General features: G+C 39.5%; 1 protein-coding gene across 2 annotated transcripts in view; it reads left to right on the plus strand.

Moving 5' to 3' along the window:
* Positions 1-3085: 3085 nt before the first annotated feature.
* Positions 3086-23147, plus strand: part of tbkbp1 (TBK1 binding protein 1) — a 43135-nt gene continuing 23073 nt past the window's right edge. The window contains exons 1-2 of one of the 2 annotated variants that reach the window (XM_056255733.1): positions 3086-3338; positions 20843-20939. The gene's annotated coding sequence lies outside the window, so the exon portion shown is untranslated. The remainder of the gene's footprint in view (positions 3339-20842; positions 20940-23147) is intronic. The other variant, XM_056255732.1, reaches the window with a different exon arrangement.

Raw genomic sequence — 23147 nt, forward strand, 5'->3', positions numbered from 1 at the left:
AACTTTAGTTTAATTAGGCTATTGGCTTCATAAAATCAAGTGCAAAAGTTACAACCCGTGGTATTAAATTAATTACACATATTCAAGTCATTTAAAAGTAATTACTCAAGTTGAATCAAGGTAAAAATTACGATAAATGTATGAAAACATTATGAAAATATTTGTTAGGCTAAAACTTCTTTTGAACTTTATACCCCAGTGATCTTTTTTTAGGACATGCAGGGACAAATACATAATATAATATATCCAAATTTTTCTGTTTTGAATGGTGAATGCGTGTTTGAGGACATTATGTTCTATGAAAGACTAAGTGCCAAATCCATTCTTGCATAACCAGGACAGTCTCGATAAGAGACAAGTCATGCATATTTCACTCTCTCCTTCCAGCCAGCAGTCAGCTGAGTAAATCAGAGGTTCCCCCCATTTTTAATTTGAGCTTAGATGTATATAACACGTTTATCTTTAAATGCATCTTTAAAAATGAACAAACTGAGATTAGTCTGCAGATTTCCATGCATTCATAATTATGGGTTATGCAGTGACTCTCATCAGATGATTTATCACAATTGAGACCTAGATGAATCAATAATTTTTACAGTGTAGTGGCTCTTTCCATGATTAAATCATGACAAATAACGTTTCCCATATGTTCAGCTATACATCTCCACACTTAGCAAGTTGTCCAAGGCGCCACCTTGTGGTCAGTTTTGGAATATTTTATCTAACCTTCCACCACCAATGGGGAGTAAACCTGTTATTTTAGAGCAAGGGTGGGCTTGAGATTTACTTTCCTTTACTAGAAAGCTGCAGGCAAATACGTTTTCTCAAGGTTGGAGATAAACTCTGAAGGAAAGTGGATCTTTAGGGCCAGAGTTGCCCAGCCATGTTCATTACATTTGTGGTGTTTCTGTTTAGAGAGAGAGAGAGAGAAAAAAAAACAATCGGTTAAATGTTATAGTAAAACCATAGCTGTTAAAACACTTTATTTGACACTAAAGTATGCTATTTGGCTCTGTAGTTTTAAAACGCATGATGGAGTCCATTACGGTGTACTGTTTTGTTAGGCTAAATAATAAAAGATCAGTTTGTTGTCAATTTATTTGCCTGAAACTGTGTTATCTAAACTCCAAAGCATCTGTCTATGCAGTATGCAGTAGTGATTGTACAGCCATTAAGACCTGGGGACCTGGGGAGAAGAAAACATGCCCAGTGGAAATTTCCTTTAGTCAGACACGGGTCATTGATGTGCTGTTTACGTCTATGAATGGAACAGCTTAGAGCAAAATGTCAAACTCGCTCTCAAGCCATTCCTTTTCAGGAGCTATTTTCTCAACAAACAACAGATTCCACAATAAATCCTTTTAAATTACTTATAGATGCAGATTTGATACTCAAAAGCATATATTTAATATCTAAAGAACTTTTATGATAACTAAATTATTAAGATTTTAACTTTTAAGTTAAAGGTGCTGTATGTATTTTTTAGCGGCCTCTAGCGGTGATGTTTCAGATTGCAACAAGAGCGCTCGTGCTTGTGTGCGTGCTCGATCTCAAGAGCGAGCATTCACTACCGGCCACACGGAGACTTTCAACGCAACGGCGAAAGCATCACACAACATGCTGGAAACTCATGTAAACTCCCACTGCAACGTTACAATAATAGGCTACTTTTATCAGCTTGACGTTGAACTAATGCTCCATGCTCGTACCATGATAACGTGACATTGACTGCATTTAGCCGACATGTGGTGTTATCTATAAGGCATTTCACTAACTATTCATGTATCTTTCACAATCAGCAATGTCAACATAGGTGAATATATAATATGATAACGAAAACGGTGAACTAGACTGAACAATGTCAGTGTAACAGTAAGACAGTAGGAAGTAATACTGTACTGAACGTGTCTGGAAATGTTTATTATAAACAATATGATAGTAGTGGGATGAGTGACGTTAGACAGTAGATCTACATAAAATAAGTGACATCCTAAAGCACCTACTTTTTGTTATCCTGGAACAGTCTTTTGTATTAATTTCATGTCTCATGTATGTTGTAGTTTACCTTGCTATTTCATTAGAGTTTACTAATTCAAAAGCTCTGCCGATGTTGATCCGTGTTTTCGTCCTAAGTCGATCAGAATCACGTTTGGCCTGACGAGCTTCAGCAGATATAACTTTTTTTTTTTTTTTTATATTTTTGTGGAGTTTGTGTTGGAGTCTGTGTTGTGCTGGAGGCAGGTCGTTTTGGGGTGTTATCAGACTCCATGTCGTTAGCTGCAGTGCCGTTGCATAGACTGTATATAAGGAGAGAGGCTCGGGAGCGCACATGCACGTCACATCCGATGGATTTCGCGGTAAATCCGACCCGGAGACTTCACATATAAATATGAATATTGGCCTTTAGAGGAAATAGCAAAACCCTACAAGTGGATCATTGTAATGTGTGATTGCAACCCCTTCACACACAGGCAATAAAAAAAGGATTCATTTTAGAAGAAAAGCTACATAGAGCACCTTTAAGTTAAGTTACAGTATACAGTGGCATGTACTCTCACAGACCCTTGCCATAAAACATGAATAAATGCTACAAATGCTCTGAATCTAAATATATGCATAATTCCTTGCTACATACATAAATATGCCAATGTGAGAATACACAGTATTCATGAAGGCAATACCAAGATTAGACCCCAAAGAACAAAATGAGGAACCTTTAAAATAGCATAATATTGGCACTTTAATTTCTTGTTTATTGTATAAACTACTGTATAATATCAATATAACACATATTCATGCTGTTGAACTGAATATGTGCCACTATATGAATCACAAATATGCACGCCTGTGTGTGTGTGATATGACTTATTTTTTGAACACACTATATTTCAATGTTCTTGTTGGGGTCAAACTGCTCCCAAAATAAATAATGTTCTACTTTGTGTTAAAAGGGTTGCAGCTTCATAAATATCTCTATAGTGGCTTCTAATTAGGTCAGATGAAAATATAAGCGTTTGAGAATGGACAATAACAGGTTAATATACTATATAATGATTATTTCTACTCGCACAGGAGGAGTCTCTCCGAAACAACCAGGAAGTAAAGCCCATCTAAACAGGACATGAGGGTTTAGGTATATCGCTGTAGTGCCTGACTCTGTCGGTGATGTTTTCTATTGAATCTTCAGCAGTGGCGCTCAAACTCTCTCTGATTCCTCACTGAGAGCATCTGAACCAGCAACAGCAGCGGAGAGCATCAGGCTCATACAATTAACCAGCACTCCTGGGGTGCCTGGCCCTTCACTGAAGACATGTCAGCAAAGGACGGATCTAATCACAGTGAGTGCCTCTTTCCTTATTTTTCATGTAATATGTGTTGTATGCTCGGAGTATTGCAGTGCGGGTTACATCATTTCGCGCTTTACAGTGGCAAACAGCGCACAGCCATGTTTTACAGAGTGCTCTACAAATGTCCGTGTAAATACAACGCAAGGCGACAAGGGAAGCATTGCATGTTCAATATTCATTAACATATTTTCATATAGCATCTCTTCGTTTGTCTAAATAGGCTATGAAAACGGGCTGTTATTGAAACAAAGGGAGACGTTTGCGGTTTGACATCAGCATTGCTGCAAGTAGATCGTCAAATGCAACAACACAAAAAAAAAGCTGTTCTGGAATGGATAGGATCTTTATGAAACACGGCGAATTAAACGACCATTGAAATTATATTTAATGATTTATTTCACGCGGTCAATAAGATTTGCCTCATTCAATTTTACACAAAAAAATAACCTATTGGGAGAAATAACAGTGGATGATGTGTTTTGTCCCGTACAACACTATAAATAACTTTTTTTCTTACTGTAGAGCTCTCATGCATGAAGGATGATGTTCAAGATTACATTCCAACACACAGTTTTGTCATTTATTGGAGGAAAGGTTTATCTTAATATGATACATTAAAATCGATATATGTCGGAAAATGTTTGAAAATAGAAAACTTTAGCCAGGAATGAATATATAATTGTCATCATTGGCATCATCAGCAGGTTCGCTGTGTTGTGTAATGATGAAACAACAATAGTCCCTGCACAACCGCATTATAGTGAGCTGACGTGGCGAGTGATCGTTATAATCCCACTTAATATAATTGTTTCAAAGCATTGAATTGTCCTGTGCTGTCAGGCTTTAATTCTTAAACGACTATTGTAAAAGTGATCAAATCAAACACTATATATAAATATGTTTAAGTTATGTCCAGGTCGTCTGTTGTGTGGTTTAGCTGACGGTCATTTGTAACGATGCACTGGACAGCTCCAGGTGCTGAACCGTTTTAAAGAGTGTGATTGCTTAGAAATGGATTATACATGTAAGATTTACCTTTGATGAAAAGGAATGACATGCCCAGAATTTGATAGAGCGTTATTTTTTAAATATCCAGAAGAGAAAGAGGAGTAAAATTATTATTTTTATTTCAATATATTAATGGACAAAACATTCTTAATTGCTACTGTAGTTCACCCAAAAATAAAAGTTCTGTCATTATTTACTCACCCTCAACTGTTCTAAACCTGTATGAGTTCTTTGTTCTGTTGAACACAAAAGAAGGTATTTCGTAGAATGTTTGGTAACCAAACAGTTCCTGCCCAATTGACTTCCATAGTATGAAAACAAATACTATGGAAGGCAATGGGGGCCAGCAACTGTTTGGTTACCGGCATTCTTCAAAATATGTTCCTTTGTGTTCAGCAGAAGCAAGAAATTCATACAGGTTTGAAACAACTTCATGGTGAGTAAATGATGACAGAATTTTAATTTTTAAGTGAACTATTCCTTTAATTTACAAAGAAAATGGTAACATATTGTTGAAATGTTTTTTTTAATATCACCTTTGAATTTTATATTACCTTATGATTATTGTATTGTTTTAGTGCTAGGTTGGCATGACATATTAATAATATAACATATCCAATCTTGTAACATCTGAAACATTATACCTGTACTTATAAGTTCTGGAAACTAGCTGCCAGTTTAACAAAAACAAATGTATAGTGTAGCTTTTGAGTTTTGTATTGTTTTAGCGAGGAGCGACTGCACAGTCAAAAGATGCTGTCTGATACATTGTTATTCTGCTGGAATTTTTGATAAGTTGTCTCTGATCGCTGCATAGGTCTGCTAAACTCATTTGCAATTTAACAAAACAAAACTGCACTCACAGTGTTGAATATGCCACAAAACAAAGCTTTTGTTTCCAAAAAGTGTGATTTCCACTGCTGACAGGCATTATGCTTTCTCAGTTGCGCTGCGTATTGAAAAGCGAAGTAGAACGGCTGACTGCATGTTTTAGGAATTCCTTGAAAGGAAATATTGGCAAGAAATAACAGTGGACTTTGTTGTTTCGCAGCAACTGCCCTGTCCTTTTTTCTTCTTCTCCTCTCTGGTTGGAGACTTGACTTGATTATTATGCACTTAATTAGTAGCTTCACTTTTTTTTTTTCTGGTGGGAGACTGACTGCAGGAGCTAATTTAAGGGTCTGACGTTGGGAGGTGAATCACGTTAGCCTCTTAGCTATTCCCAGTCACACAGCAGTTCTCATGTTGTTCATTATTGCGACATGTTATTATGATTTATGCTGCTTTGAAATGGCTATTTTCAGACCTGTGAAAAAATATACTTTGGGTTTTCTTTATTTTTATTATATATTTTTTTTTATTCACCTATATGATGAGCAGGTCAGAATGTGTGTGATATAAAGATCAGTTTGGAGGAGAAACAGCAATCGGCTGAATTTCTAATATTTGTAAGTGGCAAGAGACGAGCCTTGCCACCCGTGTCTCCTCTAAAAAGACTCTCAGACCTGACTGTGAAGTCCTTTACCTCATCTTGCTCATACAAGCAGATGACACAATTTAGTACTGCGCTAAATAACAGCAAAAAGCCTGTTAGAGGTACATTTTTGAGCTGCATGTTTTATACAAGCTAAGCAATTTGTGGCTTTCAACTTGCATTAATTTTTCATTTTTTTTAAAATCCAAATGCCAAAAAGTAGTCACAGTCAAGGCTTGATTGTCTTTTGCTGTACTCCTTTGATAGTAAAACAGCTTAAATTCTGCATGAAACGGAAGTTGCAATAGTCTTTTCCTCCCTATTGTGACATGAGAAATTGCTTCAAGAACAAGAAAAAATTTAGGGAGGGACTTGATTTTGCCCATCAGGAAATTATTGGATCATTGTTGTTTGCTTATTAGTGATCTCGTGTGATTGACAGGTTGTCTAACATTTGCACCGATAAAAACCTCATCACAGAAGAGATGTCATTGCAACTGGAATGGCAAGTTATTTTGATTAAGGTTTATGAGGGCACGTGAATTTTAAAAAAAATAAAAGAAATAATGATTTGCTCATATAAACCATTTATAATAAATACTGCAATGCTCCATAAAAGATAAGAATTGTCAGTTTTGATTTCATGCTAAATGAAAATTTTTTTCATGATGAATGATGAAATTTACGCTTTTGTCCCAGCTGACCCTGACGAGAGGACATTCTGTCAATCTCTGTTTCTATATCTGCGACATCACACTGGCAAGCCTCACCCACATTGAAATCTCATTGGTCTAAAATCTTGCTCCTCATAATTATACATTAAACTTCCCCCATAATCACTTTAGCATGCCCACTTGTAATACACTTACAAAGTACTTCAGCACCCTGTGGACAGATAATCATGATTCATGGCCAAACTAGTATTATTTCATTACTTTCTCCAGTTCTTTCATACCTCCCATGCATAATTTAGTGTTATGTTTATGTAAGGTACTTGCAGCCTGGCAAACTTTTGCTTGTGGGCCATAGCAACTCACAACGAGCCCTCCATCAGGATGGAATATTCATGAACGCCTGGGCAGGTCACACAGGCCGATGCAAAATACGGCGAGATTAAAATAGAATGAGTCGTTATGCTCAAGGTGATGTGTAGCTTTTTCTCCATGGCCATCCTTCAGACGTTTGACAGATCTCACAAAGCTGTCAGAGAATTCAGTTCCTTCTTCCTGCCTTTTGTTCACATTCTCTCTCTTTAAAAAAAAAAAAAGAAGACAAAAAGTTGCCTGAGGTCCCTCAGTACAGAACAGATGGTAAAATGTTCCCTTTGATCTTCTTTTCAGGTTTCAAGAGTTTTCTGGCTGTCGTGTGAATCACAAACATGCTTTGGTTGTTCGAAGACACAGTTTAAGTACAGAGCATGAATTGGCAATAAGTAGTCAAATGCTTTTTATAGTTATCAGGGCTTCTCTTGCTATCTTGTCTGTGATGGTCTAGCACTGTGTGAATCTTTCACACAGCCAGACTAACAAACTGCTTGTAAGTGACAAGAAAAAAATTATCAAAACTATAGTTTTAGGGCTAGTTGATGTCATTTGGCCTAACAGACTAGAGAGGTGTTGTCACATTTGGATTGTTGCAGTACGTTGAAGATTTTAGTTGTTTTCAATTATTCAATTATTTAATTGAACTGTAAATGAATATGGACAACTGCATATCCAATATCGGCTAATACCGATAAATTTAAAAATAAATCTAAATATTGACTAATATGATACCGATATATACCATTTATCCCTTAATGTTAGCTATTGTTCCTCAGTTACTATAAAGTAACTTTTATATTGTGGATAATTATACCTGGGTTGGCTAAGATTCTGAGTGAGGAGTGTCTGGGTCAGCGATATAAATAAAACCTTTGAAAAATCCTGTTAAAGACTGTTGTTTTCCATCAAAAGTATGTTTATGAATTTATAGATATCATGGAGTTGCTTTATTGCTTGGGCATGTGATAAGCGAAAACAATGATAAACGTTTAATTACAGGGTTTTTTCCCTCATACATGTTACTACAAATAACTATTTGTCTTATTTGTAGCTGGGCCAGAGAAAATGTTAGTTGGCCAAGTAAAAATCTCAACTGGCCCAATCAGGCCTGCAGGAAAATCCTTCTAGTCAAGAGTTAGGCAGTTTTTTCCTACAGTTTGAAGCCTTTCTGCCAAAATTGATTGATTGCCGGATTGTCAACGGCCCGGCTGCTTGGCAGGAAGCAGTTTTTTCTCATTTGTGAGTACTTCAACATATCAGAGTCAAGCACATGGAGCGATTTTTCAAAGATGACATCTCCATTCTGCCCTCATCCTTATGCCGTTCCTGCGGTTTGCATTCATCACCGTGTCACGATAATGCTTTGTCCACACACTATGAATGCGGGTCAATAGCAAGGTTATGGTCATCTGATTGAAGCCCAACCAAATGTTCCCCCACCATGCCTTTGCATTGTAGGTAGTAATTTATCACATAGGAACAGTGAAAGGATATTCACAGTACTTTAGAATGACCTCTGGATGTGGTTGGGTGGACAGACAGGTGCCCTTTGTATTCTCCCTTTCAAAACGCTGACGCTCTTGCGGATATATCAACTCCCCCTCTCTTTCCATTTCATTCTCCTCGTTTTGTTACCTACCTACCTACCCATTTTGTCTTTCTCTGATAGCCCTTGCTTGTTGCGCTCTGTCATTTTCCCTCAATATCCCCACAGTGCATTTCCGTTTATCTTACATAACTGGAATCAGAGGTGATGACCTTCACACTCCTCTATGCAGTACAGTCTCTCTCTGGGAATTGCTGGCCATAAGCAAGCCACAGGAACTGATGTCTTTTGTTTGCTTCCTCATTTGAATCTGGCTTGGGATTGTCATTTATGAATGATATACATACAACAGATAAAAACTACTTTTCATAATCTGGGGTTTCTTGACTATTAGGTCCTTTATAGTTTCTCTGGTTTACGTTTAAATGGCTGTCACAGTAATATATTAAGTCATATTATTATTATTGTCATCAATGTCGAAAACAGTTGTGCTGCTGATATATTTTGTTGAAACCATGATTTCCCCCCCGATTCCTTGATGAATAAAAAGTTCAAAAGAACAGCATTTATTTGATTTTTTTTTTTTTGTAAAAATGTAAATTAAAAACTAAAAATATTCCTTGCTGAATAAAAGCTTTAATTGCTTAAAAAAAAGCATACTAATTCCAAACTTTTGAATGGTAGTGTACAGTATGTGTGCATAAACCAAGGGTTAGAAAAATATATACTTTAAATACAGACCCTCTACTGCAAAAAGTCCCACAAAAATGGTGGATGTCACAAAACGGTGGTTTTGATGCTTTAAAAGATATAAATCTAGAAGCACAACTTCTGAGAGAGTTTTATCATGCTGACAGTCCAACCGATTGTTAGCATGCTAATGCATAGAATTCTAAAGCATTCTCTACATCTCTGACTTCATCCCATTTAAATTGTCTCTTTTAAATATAATATTATTTAAAATTAGTTATTTCATATTATTAATTGAATAGTTCTCATGTTTGCTTTAACTTTAAAATTGTTTGTGGTTGCGTTTAAAAAGAGATTAATTTTGACTAGTCTGCCATCTTGACCCATCCCAGGCCTTTATGTGTGCTTTTGTACTGCATTGCAGGAGGTATGGATTGTGTTGTTGCTTGCATGACCTTTAAAACGCATTCAGACACGTTTCTACCCAATGCTTTTAAGGTTCAACAGTATCCCTGGAAGCAGTTGCTACGTGTTACTGAGTTGCTTAGCATTGTTGCCCTCAATAATGCCATGTTGTGGTTGTGATGTCGTACATGCAAACCCAAGCTTTTGATTTTCCAATTATCAGTAAAGAACGCCTGACTAATGGGTTGCTGTGTGAAAGTGATATTGTTCTGTGAAGTGATGGCTTCAGTAGCCCACACAAAGCACAAGGCCTTACCATGGAGGCGTAACGTAATATATCTATGTATCTATAAACGAGAAGGAGCGAGAAGAGCAGGTGGGGGGAAGGAGAGAGGGGGAGGGTGTGTTTATGAGACACACATTAGGGTGAAAAATGAATCTAGGGAGGAAGTAACAAGATAAGAGGGGAGAAAAAAAAGCGGCAGAAGGGAAATGAGGTGAAAGTACGAGTAAGAGAAACGCAGGACGACAGTGGCAACTCGTGTTTGCTAGACATCGCTCTGGAAATATTATCATTGTGTTTCTCTCTCAAGGAAAACCAGGTTACCCACTTACTTGCTCTCGGTGCCGGACTGCTAAAATTCCCCTAGGTGGCCCTAAAAATAACAGTCCACTTTTCCACAGCGTTTCCTCAGTCTTTCTCACTGCCCCTCTGGCAGTGCACATTGTTGACAGAGATGCTATCGGGGGAATGAAGGCTACTGCAACCACCAGCACATAAAATTGTCACTAATAAACTAGCAGACTTATTGGCAACCCAGGCTCACTGGGAATACGTACAGTACCTGTGTTCCCCTGAAAGGTTACCGCTTTATTGTGTAAAATAACGTACTACCTACACTAAACTCTACCCTACACCTAACCAAACATGAGATTAAAACACCTTTCTTGAGGCAACCATGCCATTTTAGCTTATATTGCAAGTATTTGAGCTCTTTTATCATGACTTATGTTTCACGGGACTCATACCCGATCGTTCCGCGTCACAAGTGCAATGCTGTACCAGGTGAGCTACCAAGTAGTAACATACTATTGTGCAAAAATTAGTCGTTATTACTTTCCTTGTAATCATCATTTGTACTTATAATGGAACAAAAGTTGTTGGCGTTTTACTGTTCATTTCAGCTGGAAACTGCAATGAATTGTAGGTAGAGGCAACCTAAATTTCATATTTCCAGTTAGTCTAGGTGGTTATTAGCTGTTAGCAGTTAGTTTACCACATTTAGAAACAATATCAAGTCTATAAAACACGTAAAAACTCCATGAAGTACAACAAGTGTATCCGTGAGAACACTCATTTAAACAGCATACACACCGGGACATTTGACTGCACATCACATTTTTGACTATTGATACTGCTTGCAATCATGATGCAATGGTACGTTGGGTCTACGGGACATAAATTAAGCCTTTAAATAAAAGGGTTATTGAGCTGTTTACACTGGCATATACAATAAAAGAGCCTGCACAGCAACAGGAAATATAAATGAACACAGAAAACCTGCCTACCTTACAAAACACTGAGACTTGCGCTCAGGAGGAGAGCAGACAAATTCTTTCTAAGCACACTGCAACGGTCACAATATGACGTCACAATCTGCACGTATATGTTTTAAAAAACATAATTAATAATAATAATAATAATAATTCATCACATTTATATAGCGCTTTTCTGGACACTCAAATCGCTTCACATAGAAGGGGGAATCTCCTTAACCACCACCAATGTGCAGCATCCACCTGGATGATGCGACGGCAGCCATATTGCGCCAGAACGCCCACCACACACCAGCTTACTGTCGGAGAATAAATAATTCAACATAAATAACACTTTTTTTAATAGCCTACTTAAAAGTGTTTATTACAAATAATTTACTAAATGCTAAAAATGAATAAATGTAAATGAAGAAAAAATTTACAATCCAGCACCCCTAATTCCCCCTCGCCTGTACATTTCTATCCAAATATCACTTCTATCACAAAATAGTCAGGGCTTTTCTGAAGGCTGATCAGGGCGTAGCAGGAAGCCTCCAGGGCGGAGCCGGCTGTGCAGGCGGCCAGGGCGGAGCTGGCAGATCAGGGGACCAGGTCAGAGCAGGCTGCCAGGGCGGAGCAGGATGAGCAGGCGGCCACGGCGTTGAAGATCCTTCTGGTGGCCATGGTGGAGAGGATTTTTCTAGTGGCCACCCAAGGGTCCACGGCGAGGGCCTATGGCCCCCCCCCCCCCAAAAAAAAATACTTGGGGGAAACGACAGAGACAGAAAAAGCCTCAGGGATAGGCTCTGGGACAGGGACTGGCTTTGGAACAGGCTCAGGGACCGGCTCTGGGGCAGGGACTGGGACAGGCTCAGGAACAGGCTGGGCAGACGGGACGTGAACAGTCTCTGGCTGGGCAGACAGGACGTGAACAGTCTCTGGCTGGGCAGACGGGACGTGAACAGTCTCTGGCTGGGCAGACGGGACGTGAACAGTCTCTGGCTGGGCAGACGGGACGTGAACAGTCTCTGGCTGGGCAGACGGGACGTGAACAGTCTCTGGCTGGGCAAACAGGACGTGAACAGTCTCTGGCTGGGCAGACGGGACGTGAACAGTCTCTGGCTGGGCAGACGGGACGTGAACAGTCTCTGGCTGGGCAGACGGGACGTGAACAGTCTCTGGGTTGGCGTGGCTGACGTGGAGCGCAGGCTCGGCGTGGCTGACAGGGAGCGCAGGCCCGGTAGGGCTGACGGGGAGCGCAGGCTCTGGACTGGACGGAACCAGCGGTGAAGGCTCGGGACTGGACGGGACCAGCGGTGAAGGCTCGGGACTGGACGGGACCAGCGGTGAAGGCTCGGGACTGGACGGGGCCAGCGGTGAAGGCTCTGTGCTGGGCGGGACCAGCGGTGAAGGCTCTGTGCTGGACGGGACCAGCGATGAAGGCTCGGGACTGGACGGGACCAGCGGTGAAGGCTCGGGACTGGACGGGACCAGCGGTGAAGGCTCTGTGCTGGGCGGGACCAGCGGTGAAGGCTCTGTGCTGGACGGGACCAGCGGTGAAGGCTCTGTGCTGGACGGGACCAGCGGTGAAGGCTCTGTGCTGGACGGGACCAGCGGTGAAGGCTCTGTGCTGGACGGGACCAGCGGTGAAGGCTCTGTGCTGGACGGGACCAGGGGTGAAGGCTCTGTGCTGGGCGGGACCAGCGGTGAAGGATCTGTACTGGACGGGACCAGCGGTGAAGGCTCTGTGCTGGGCGGGACCAGCGGTGAAGGCTCTGTGCTGGACGGGACCAGCGGTGAAGGCTCTGTGCTGGATGGTACCAGCGGTGAAGGCTCTGTACTGGACGGGACCAGCGGTGAAGGCTCTGTGCTGGACGGGACCAGCGGTGAAGGCTCTGTGCTGGACGGGACCAGCGGTGAAGGCTCTGTGCTGGACGGGACCAGCGGTGAAGGCTCTGTGCTGGGCGGGACCAGCGGTGAAGGTTCTGTGCTGGATGGGACCAGCGGTGAAGGTTCTGTGCTGGACGGGACCAGCGGTGAAGGCTCTGTGCTGGACGGGACCAGCGGTGAAGGCTCTGTGCTGGACGGGACCAGCGGTGAAGGTTCTGTGCTGGACGGGACCAGCGGTGAAGGCTCTGTGCTGGGCGGGACCAGCGGTGAAGGATCTGTACTGGGCGGGACCAGCGCTGAAGGCTCTGTGCTGGACGGGACCAGCGGTGAAGGCTCTGAAGGACTGATGTGAGGCTTGGCTGGATACAAGGGTTCTGGCAGGATGTTGAGAATGGGCTGGTCCAGAATGTGAAGACCAGGTATGGCGAGAATGAGCTCGGGCTCGGCAGGATGAGACTAGGATGAGACTCGGGGTTCTCGACGAGTCCCACCGTGAGGGAGGATCCACAGACCCACAACGTGCAGTCGATGAATTCTACAAAAGAGAGATGAACATCTTCCAACAGCAGCATCTGGGCGAGTAGATCGTCCATCCCGCTCCAGAACTGCTGTTTAAGAGATTCCACATCCCAGCTCACGTCCTGATAACGGTTGAGGTAAACCTCCACATATTAGTCTAGTGAGCGACCGTTTTGGGATATCCAGTCTTCCACCTTCATTTTAAATTGGTCGGTTCTTCTGTCACGGTGTGGTGTTAGACAAGGCAAGAAGGCAGAAGGTCCAGTATAAACTTCTTTACTCAATAAAGCTTCAGGGTAGATACAGACAGGCAGGTTACACACACAATTACATAATCAAGAACCGACAGGACAGACTGGGCAGAAGGAAACTAAATACAGATACAAACTAACAATAACGAGGTGAGGAAAGGTGACACGGATGATGATGACGAAGAACAGGTGGATGATTGAGGGAGTGAATTCAGGTGTGGAGACAAGAAGGATTCTGGGACGTGTAGTGAAGACGAAGACAGACTGGTGCAGACCATAGACATAATAAATACATAGACGCCCTATTGGCCGCTGGAGCGTACGTCAACGGCGCCGCCATGTTGGGGATGGCAACTTTCCCATACCTCTCATACCGGGAATTGAGAAAAATGCCTGTTTTGTGCGCTGCTTGGGGCTGTACACATCGCCACACAATTGAAAACAGCTTTCGAGGAATTACCTTTCACAAGCAAGACTGAACGTTTGTTTTTGGTTGTATTTGGTCATGATTTAATTAGTAATAGTAACATTCAGAGGATACATTTAAAAATACTACTGTTATTGTGTCACGAAATGTAGTTTTAATAGTTTTTCAGTCGACAATGTAGTTGTTTAAAGCTCAAATATGTGGTTTGTTTATAAAGATAGTGCCTATTTAAAAATTTGATCTGACGTTTTCGGAGTTGTAAGATGCTATCACCGGGGCTCAGCGCTCGTCTACCCCGCCTGGAACAGCCGTACCTCGGCCAGTGCTTTTGAAGTTTTCCCGCTGACTCGGATGTCTGTAGTCTAGTGGTTAAACATGAGATATAATTCGTCTTGTGTATATCTAACGGGCGATCTTTGGTCTCATTAACCTATAAATGGTTCCCTGGTAAATCGTTTTGGCTGAGGGCAAAGTGAAGTTTCATAACTTTATATTTAGACTATTTTAACGTATCCTGCTGTATGTTTGACTGAAGCTACTTCTGTTATAATGGCTATACTGATCAATAAAACTGAAATTTAACAAAAAGAGTTAAATATTAAAGTCACTATTTAGCTTATTTTTTATTGTGTATATTCTGTAATTGATTTTTCTTATTCTATTGCTATTATTATAGTATTATTAATAAACTATGCTATTATCAATATTTTTATGATTGTATTATTGTACTTATGATATTATATAATTATCCTATTCATTACTATTTTATTTGCTGTATGTTTATTTTATTGACTAAACTATTTACTATTACTTCTCACTTTATGTTATATTTACTATTTGCATTGCACTGTAGTTGTACCATAACATATGTATTATCATAAAGGATCCATCAGTTATCTTTGTTATTGCTAAAATCTGGTCAATCACAGAAAATGCTTTTTCCACAATAAGAAAACTTAAATTATATCTCAGTATGGGGGTCTTCACCATTCTTATCCAAGAATAAAAAGCCAATTAGGCAAATACATGACAAGCCTGAGCTTTGACCATTCTTTATTTAAAAAAAAATATTTTACAAGTCTAACTATCGAGATTTTAAATAACTAGAGATGGAACTTTATGTACACCACATACAAACCACTGAAATCGGTTGATAAATGTAAAAAACAGTTTGTTTTTATCCAGAAAAGACGCAGCTCATCCGTTTACTTACATATGATTACAGTGCAGTCTTGCCCTCCGCAAAATGGCGGACCCGTTGACGTATCGCAGCAACGTTCCAAAGCGGCCAATAGGGCGTCTATGTATTTATTATGTCTATGGTGCAGACGAAGACTGTGACACTAACACCGCCCACTGGGAGAGGACCCCGCTAAAATAATTTATAGTACCTAATACGTCCAATTTCAAAATGGTTTTCACAGGATGAATTTTTAGTTCGTACGCTTTCGAATGACACCTAATTTATGATGATCACTAAAATATGTGATGGAAAAAAAGGCAATTAAAAAAGAGTGCCTAGCGGGACGGTGAATGTAGTCTCAGCCTCCGATGCATTTTGCACACAAAACTGGGAAGCATGTGGCAATCAGTATTCTGATTTTACCTTTATTTTGTTATTCTTCACTGAACTGTTTCCATCCACATATTTTATGCACATTTTGTAAAAACTCCAAGATGCACAAAAATTCTAAAAATGCACATAAAAAACGTATGCGCTCAATTGAGGTGGAAACATTTTTCATTCGATTATAATACATGCACAATTGAAACACATTTAGAATGAATAAAGTTTTTTTTTTTTTTTTTAGAATAGAATAAATCCCTCTATGCTCAACAAAAAACTCACGTGACTTTGCCTCAACAGTGGATGTCATTGGATAACTGGACTAACCAGCTGACCAATTTCATTGCACAGCATTTCAAATGTTGGTTTGATCATTCTGAAATGCCTGAGACAAAGTCTGTCATCTAAATGATTGGTTTAATTCCCTCCCAGAAGTGTCTCACATGATTGCATTCCCAAACACCAGTGGCCTCATGTATAAACCTTTCTATAGTTTTTTATGTAAAAGTGTGCGTACGCAGAAAAGTTTTCTGATTCATAAAACCAGAACCTGCGGAAAATTCCCGTCATAAAACCCAGTCAGCGGAAGGTTGTGCGTACATTCATCTCCTCACCGTCCTTCCCCCTAAATAACCATATATGGAGCTCACAACGCCTAGTTTTACTATGCATAATGTCATCTGCATATCATTTCCATGCATATTCCAATCCATATTGATAGGTACAAGACAGTCTGAATATGTATGGGTCTCAGTCAGTTTATATTAAGTGAAAAATTGCATAACATACATTTCAGAATAGAACAGCTTGAATCGCCAATGTGCTATTCTGCCATTTTCCTCAGATAAAATAGTCTCTGGTGTTGGCATATGCAGGCTACTATATATATATATATATATATGTATATTTATCTACATGTTTATGAATGTGTGGGTGTTTGTTTGTTTGCATGCACACGTGCGTGTATTGTGAAATGGCTTTCACGCATTTATTTATTTTTTTGTGTGCGTTTTCTGTGCGTGGGAATCCAACATCATGATGCTGCCACTCACACTTCTCCAATCACTGCATGAGTTTCTTCATCTTCTCTACTCCTCGTTTCTGATCTTCATGTTTCTTGGAGTGTTGCGCGATCAGCCATTCCCAGGCCCCCTCCTTCACATTCCTCCCTTTTCTCTGAGAAAAACTAATGCCAGAGCAGATGCTGATCACCTCTTCTCTCCACATGCGTGCGTGTGACGTCAGAGCCCGCCTGCCTGCCTCTGATTGTCTCGGGAGGCATTCATTGCAATGTGTTCATCTCTGCTGGGTTCACTGGTGTGGGTGTGAGACCACAACATCCTTTTTGTAACACCCAGTTTAATCAGAGCCAATTGTTTATTTCTTACATCACTTCATCCTCCTTTTCATGTCTCTATACTCCCTGAAACCTGATTTACAGAGTGAATGTTTTTTAGACATTCACTGGAAGTGTTAAATGTCCTTGCCAAGGACACTTCGGGGCTTTCATTTTGGTAATGCAGTAATACATCAACACATAGAGCGGAAAAACTGACACACACATATATGAAGGAAGTGCATTCTGCAAGTGCAAGCCAATGTTTTCCGATAATTCATTCCTCCGCGCGCCCCTCCTCTTTGCTGAAGTTGCTATGTGATGGAACAATGAACTAGAACACCTAGTGAACAGCGCTCAGGGTGCTGACTTCTATTATTGATTTTGCATCATCACAGAGTCACTGCCAGGTGTGGAGAGCTCATTTTATTTGTGTCAGTACTGAATATATTACATTCATTTTGAATAATGTACCCATAAGCTGCATGCATTCTTCACTTAACTTTCCTCTGTCCACCATCTTCATTTGCAACGCATTCTCATCCTTTGGCGTCATATAGGTGACGCCATATGACATTTCGTTGAAATCTTACGCACATGGCATCCTTTAGCGTCAATATAACACGCACTGTTATGGGTAGGTTTAGGTCTGGGGTCGGGTTACGGTTATGACGCCTTGGGATCTGCGTCTCATATTCACGCTAAACGATGCCATGTGCGTTGGATTCAGACGCGCGTCACCTGTATGCCGCCTTGGGATCTGCGTCTCATATTGACGCTAAAGAATGCCATGTGCGTTGGATTCAGACGCGCGTCACCTGTATGCCGCCTTGGGTTCTGCGTCTCATATTGATGCTAAAGGATGCCATGTGCGTAAGATTTCAACGAAATGTACAAGCGTCACATGTATGACGCCAAAGGATGAGAACGGGCTGTCATTTCTTACATACTGGGGTGCGTTTCCCAAAAGCATCGTTGGCCAACTATGAGTTCAATTTCCATTGAACTCAATTGGTAACGACGGAACTTGCGACCATAGTTGGCTTTGGGAAACGCACCCCTGGTCAGTGTTGTACTGTCTAGATGGACGGATGGAAGGATAACTTTTACATTTAAATCGTATCTATCTATCTATCTATCTATCTATCTATCTATCTATCTATCTATCTATCTATCTATCTATCTATCTATCTATCTATCTATCTATCTATCTATCTATCTATCTATCTGTCTGTCTGTCTGTCTGTCTATCTGTCTTTCTGTCTGTCTGTCTGTCTGTCTGTGATGGATGGGTGGATAGATAAAACTTGCAAATTTGAATTGTAATTATAAAATGAATTGAAATTTAAAGAAATCAATTCTCATAATGACTCATTTTTAACTACATAGAAAACCAAAAACAAACTTCAAATTTTAGCGTGACAACTTTGAATTTTTGGGGAGAAAAAAATAGCCTTTTATAGATAGATGGATAGATAGATTCATTCATCTTGGGAGCGTACGTGATTTTTCAAAAGCACTATTCTTGGATTTAGGAGGAAAACTTTTTAATGAGGAACAAATTACTGAGTGCATCATTAGTGGCTTATGTAAAATGTCTTCTTTAGGAGGTTTTGCTGAACTTTTAATACTGGGGGAGAGGTGGGTTTGTAGTTCCATGCCAAAAATGGACAGGAAGATAGAGGCTAACAGTTAAAACCCTGCTGAAAAATACAGCTTGACTATGCTTGTCCACCAGGTAGACCAGCACTAAACCAGCTCTAACTAGCATAAACCAGTCTGGACCAACATGGAATTCATTCTGTTTTATGCTGGACTTTTCAGCAGGGATAAGCTCAAAAAGAAAATCTGGAGGTAGAAAGGTGAAGACGTTAGTGGATCCATAGACAGAGTGAGTGAAAACTAAACCCAGAAATAGGATGGTGAGGCGCAGGATAGTTAGAAAGAGAGAAAGGAGAGGTGCAGTATAGTGAGCTGTGAAATTTAGCTAAATCTTTTTTCTTTCTCCCCTCTCATCCATCTCCAGTTCCACCTACGGATGCAGCACCCACACCTGCTGTGCTTTGCTTTTACTGTGCTCACCTTCCCCTGAACACATCACACATGCATTCGTTTGTCAGCTAAAACCCTATCAAATGGCCTCTTTGCATTACATTGTTTACATACATGCTACATAACATAATGTTTCAGTGTGAGACACACATCACATTCACTCACACAAACCTCTTTAGTGCATTACATGCTTCTACATGAGAACGCCACATACTAGCTTGGCTATGAACAACAAAAAGAGCACATTAGCTCATAGTTTGTAGTTGTGACTGTGGTAGAATCGATATCTCCCTTACTCCCACTCCATGGTAAAAAATACACGTGTACTTGCTCTGATTTGCCCACGAGGCTCAACCACAGTCCCTCTGCAACACCCACTCAGTTATGTTGCTACTCGTGCCAACTTGTGCCTGCCCGATCTTCACTCCAAAGGAGGCGTTTTGCTATCAATATGGTCAATACAGATGCCCAATGTGAGTTACTCACAGGGAGTCTGTTTCTAACTTAGATTCAGTAAAAATGACATTAGTCAGAGAAATTTGACTGTTACAAAAAAAAAGTTTTGCTTTCAGGTTAAATTACTAAATTACTTAAAACTGGGAGGAAAAGCAAAAATATTACTAGATACCATATGAGATACCATATCATAATGTTACAAATTTAACAGGGCTGAACAAACACAAAACACCATTTCTATCACCTTAATGCACATTTTTACTCTAGAACGAGTTTATCAAGCATTTACATCAAGGTGTCTTCAGCACATATTCAAAATTTGCATTAACATACTTCAAACCCAGTAGGCTAGGCTATGTTTTTATACATACATATACACACTTTTTATTTGTTTTACTGTGAAATATTGAACGTTGAAGATTGCAGACTCCTGCTAATTTAAATGTTACCAAGGTAACATTATCTAACTGGCTAAAATAGATGAGTTTTTATATACAGTATATATATATATATATATATGAATGTGTTGTGTGTTTTGTATTAATAATGATAATAATATAAATTAAGTTACATTATAGCTATATAATTTGTAGTAAATGCAAATTAAATTTAATTGTAATTTTTTTGCAAAGAAATCTTAACGTTTAATAAATAATATAAATATATTTCCTTCTGACACAAATGAAAGGGAAAAAAATATTTAAAAAGATTTATATATATATATATATATATATATATATATATATATATATATATATATATATATATATATATATATATAATGTGGCTAAATGTTATCTACTGGCTGGCCATTCATAGCTGTTTTTTTAATTGTTGGGCAGTATTTTTTAAGTATGTGCCAAAGAATGAAGGATGTCTTTTTGGCACATACAGTATATTGTGTTTTTTGGGTTTTAAAATATGTGGATTTGCTCTTTTATTGTCATCCAATCTCTTGTATCCAATTACATTTTGTCACACTTGTGTTATGGCTGTTTCTCCCGATAAAGTGTAGGATGCATAGATGTGTATGTAGGCATTTTTGTGCGTGTGTGTGTTAAAACTAACTTTAGCTGGACAATAACTTTATTCTAGAGCTGCTGTAAAGCCAAAACAATCTCTGTTACTTTAATTTCCTATTATCACTGTAAAGCTGCTTTGAAACCATCTATATTGTTAAAAGCGCTATATAAATGAAGGTGACTTGACTCGACTTGTGTGTGTGTGTTTGTTTGTTTATGTGAACACCTGTAGAACCGCTGTGGGCAATTTTTTTTCTTCATTTTTTATCACAGGCAGTCACACTTCTCCTGCAGCCCTGCTAATCGTCGGCCAAGTGAGGGGCCACAAAGCATGCCAGAAACACACATAAACACCCCACTGAAATAACAGGTGTGTGTGTGTGTGTGTGTGTGTGTGTGTGTGTGTGTGTGTGTGTGTGTGTGTGTGTGTGTGTGTGTGTGTGTGTGTGTGTGTGTGTGTGTGTGTGTGTGTGTGTGTGTGTGTGTGTCTGCACCATGATAGGGCATTATAGCAGCCAGATTCCCCGTGACAAAATGGGCTTGAGTCCGATACGACTGTGTCCTGCTGTCTGTAATTGCATGCGGCTTGTGGTAAATGTTTAGGATGACAGCCAATTTCATGAGCAAGTGTGACTGAAGGAAATTATGCAATAGCACTGTCTACAGAAGAGAGTTGGATGCTGGCGTTCCTAAATTTTGGATGGTTGGTTTGACAGATTATTAAATAATTCAGAGGGTGTACGTGCTGATCTACCAGTTTGAACATTAGCATCATTTCAAGAAAATGTGATGCCTACCACATTATTAAGGCAAATGATGTTCATTTCAATCTCATAATGATTTGAGTGACTTTACAATGAGCACATTTAAATGCGAAATGGTAGTTTTTGCAAAAATGACACATTAATTGAGGAAATGTGCACATCTTAAGCCCAAAAATTATGTGCTTACATATAAATTCGGGTATTCATTAATTGCCATGTCTCGGATTCCAACGCTTTTTTTTTTCACTTTTTTTTTTTTGTCATTAAATAATTATGAGCTGCAAACGAGTTCCTGAAAAAATGTCTGTACAAATGTGTGTGTGTGTGTGTGAGAGAGCGAAAGTGTGTGTCCATGTCTGTGCCAGTGTCATCTAGGCCCCAGGTAACAAATGACTTCCTGTGGTAATTGCTCTAATGAAGCAGGGAGGCGAGCTGTGGAATTCTTAATAGGTGTGCACAGAGTGTAAGTGTTCACAAAATTAGGTGCAGGGGAGAGAAAGACAATAGGTGAGATGGAGTAAGATGGGAAGATAGATGTCTGGTGAGCTAGCCATGGAAAGACTGTCCCATTTGTCTGTTTTCTCTTGTATCTTGCCAGGGTTTTAAACCCTGACAAATTGTCAGATCCATGTTATAATCCATGTGCTTAAATTCTTGTTTTCACTGAGACTGGGATGGCTATTTGTTTGTGCAAGAGCAGCATTCTTGTCAGCTGGGGCATCATGCATCTATTTGTTTTAGGGGGCACCAGTGGCAGGAATAAAACCATTTTAACAACGGACTTTGTTTTATGTAAGACAAGTTAGTCTAACAATAGTTTTTTAATCAGTGAGCAATGAGACCCAGATTGAAATACTGGTTTCAGTGCTGGGTAGTAAGTTAGTAACTGATTATATGTAATCTGGATTGGGGGGAAATGTAATCAGATTCCAAAAATTAAGTACTTGTAATAAGATTGTTACATTTTAAAATACTCGTAATCAGAGTATTCAATTCAATTCACATTTATTTGTATAGCTCTTTTCACAATACATGTTGTTTCAAAGCAGCTTTACAGAAAATGCATGAGTCCAGCATTACAATTTAGAGTGATCTGTTAGCGGTAACTTAGTTATGTATTTCATAAATGTATATATACATATCACAGTTAGCTAAAAATTGTTTTTACTCATTTAAACAATGTAATAATTTAAGTACAGTTACTTTTCTATTGAGAAAATTACACAGTGGCAGTAAATTAGTCATTATTCATTGATTCTCCCTAGATTTACTTGTGTTCAGAAGGTCTTCCAGGTTTGTGGAATTGCACACACAGACCAGCCATAGTCATGTTCCTATCACTGAAAACTGAGACCCACACAGCATTAATCACTGGATTTACAGACACCTATTTTTAATTTTAAGAAGTGTATTCTCAACATTGCATATCGAATCTTCTGATGAACACATGCATTATTATTTGAATTATAACTCAGTGAGTCATTTAACCATGCAGGCTTTTGTCTTTCAAATTCACATTCACATTTACATTTTGTCAGCTGAACCTAATATATTTACTTCAAGTACCCACTGAGATAATTTTTCAAGTTAATATCTCAATAATTTAACGACACATTTCTATGGTCACAGTTCTATGATGTTGATGATAATAATAATCATCATCATCGTAGTGTTCATTGTGTCAATTTTAGTAGTTTTGTCCAGATTATGATGATGATGAAAGAGTTCAAACAGGTTCAAACAAACAAAGGTTTTATTAATAAAACACGCTCAAGTTATCCACAAGTAGAAAGGCTTCGTAACAATGTGTAACT

The sequence above is a fragment of the Rhinichthys klamathensis genome, unplaced genomic scaffold (assembly GCF_029890125.1).
Source record: "Rhinichthys klamathensis goyatoka isolate OS25496 unplaced genomic scaffold, OSU_Roscu_1.1 h1tg000121l_1, whole genome shotgun sequence".
Lineage (NCBI taxonomy): Eukaryota > Metazoa > Chordata > Actinopteri > Cypriniformes > Leuciscidae > Rhinichthys > Rhinichthys klamathensis.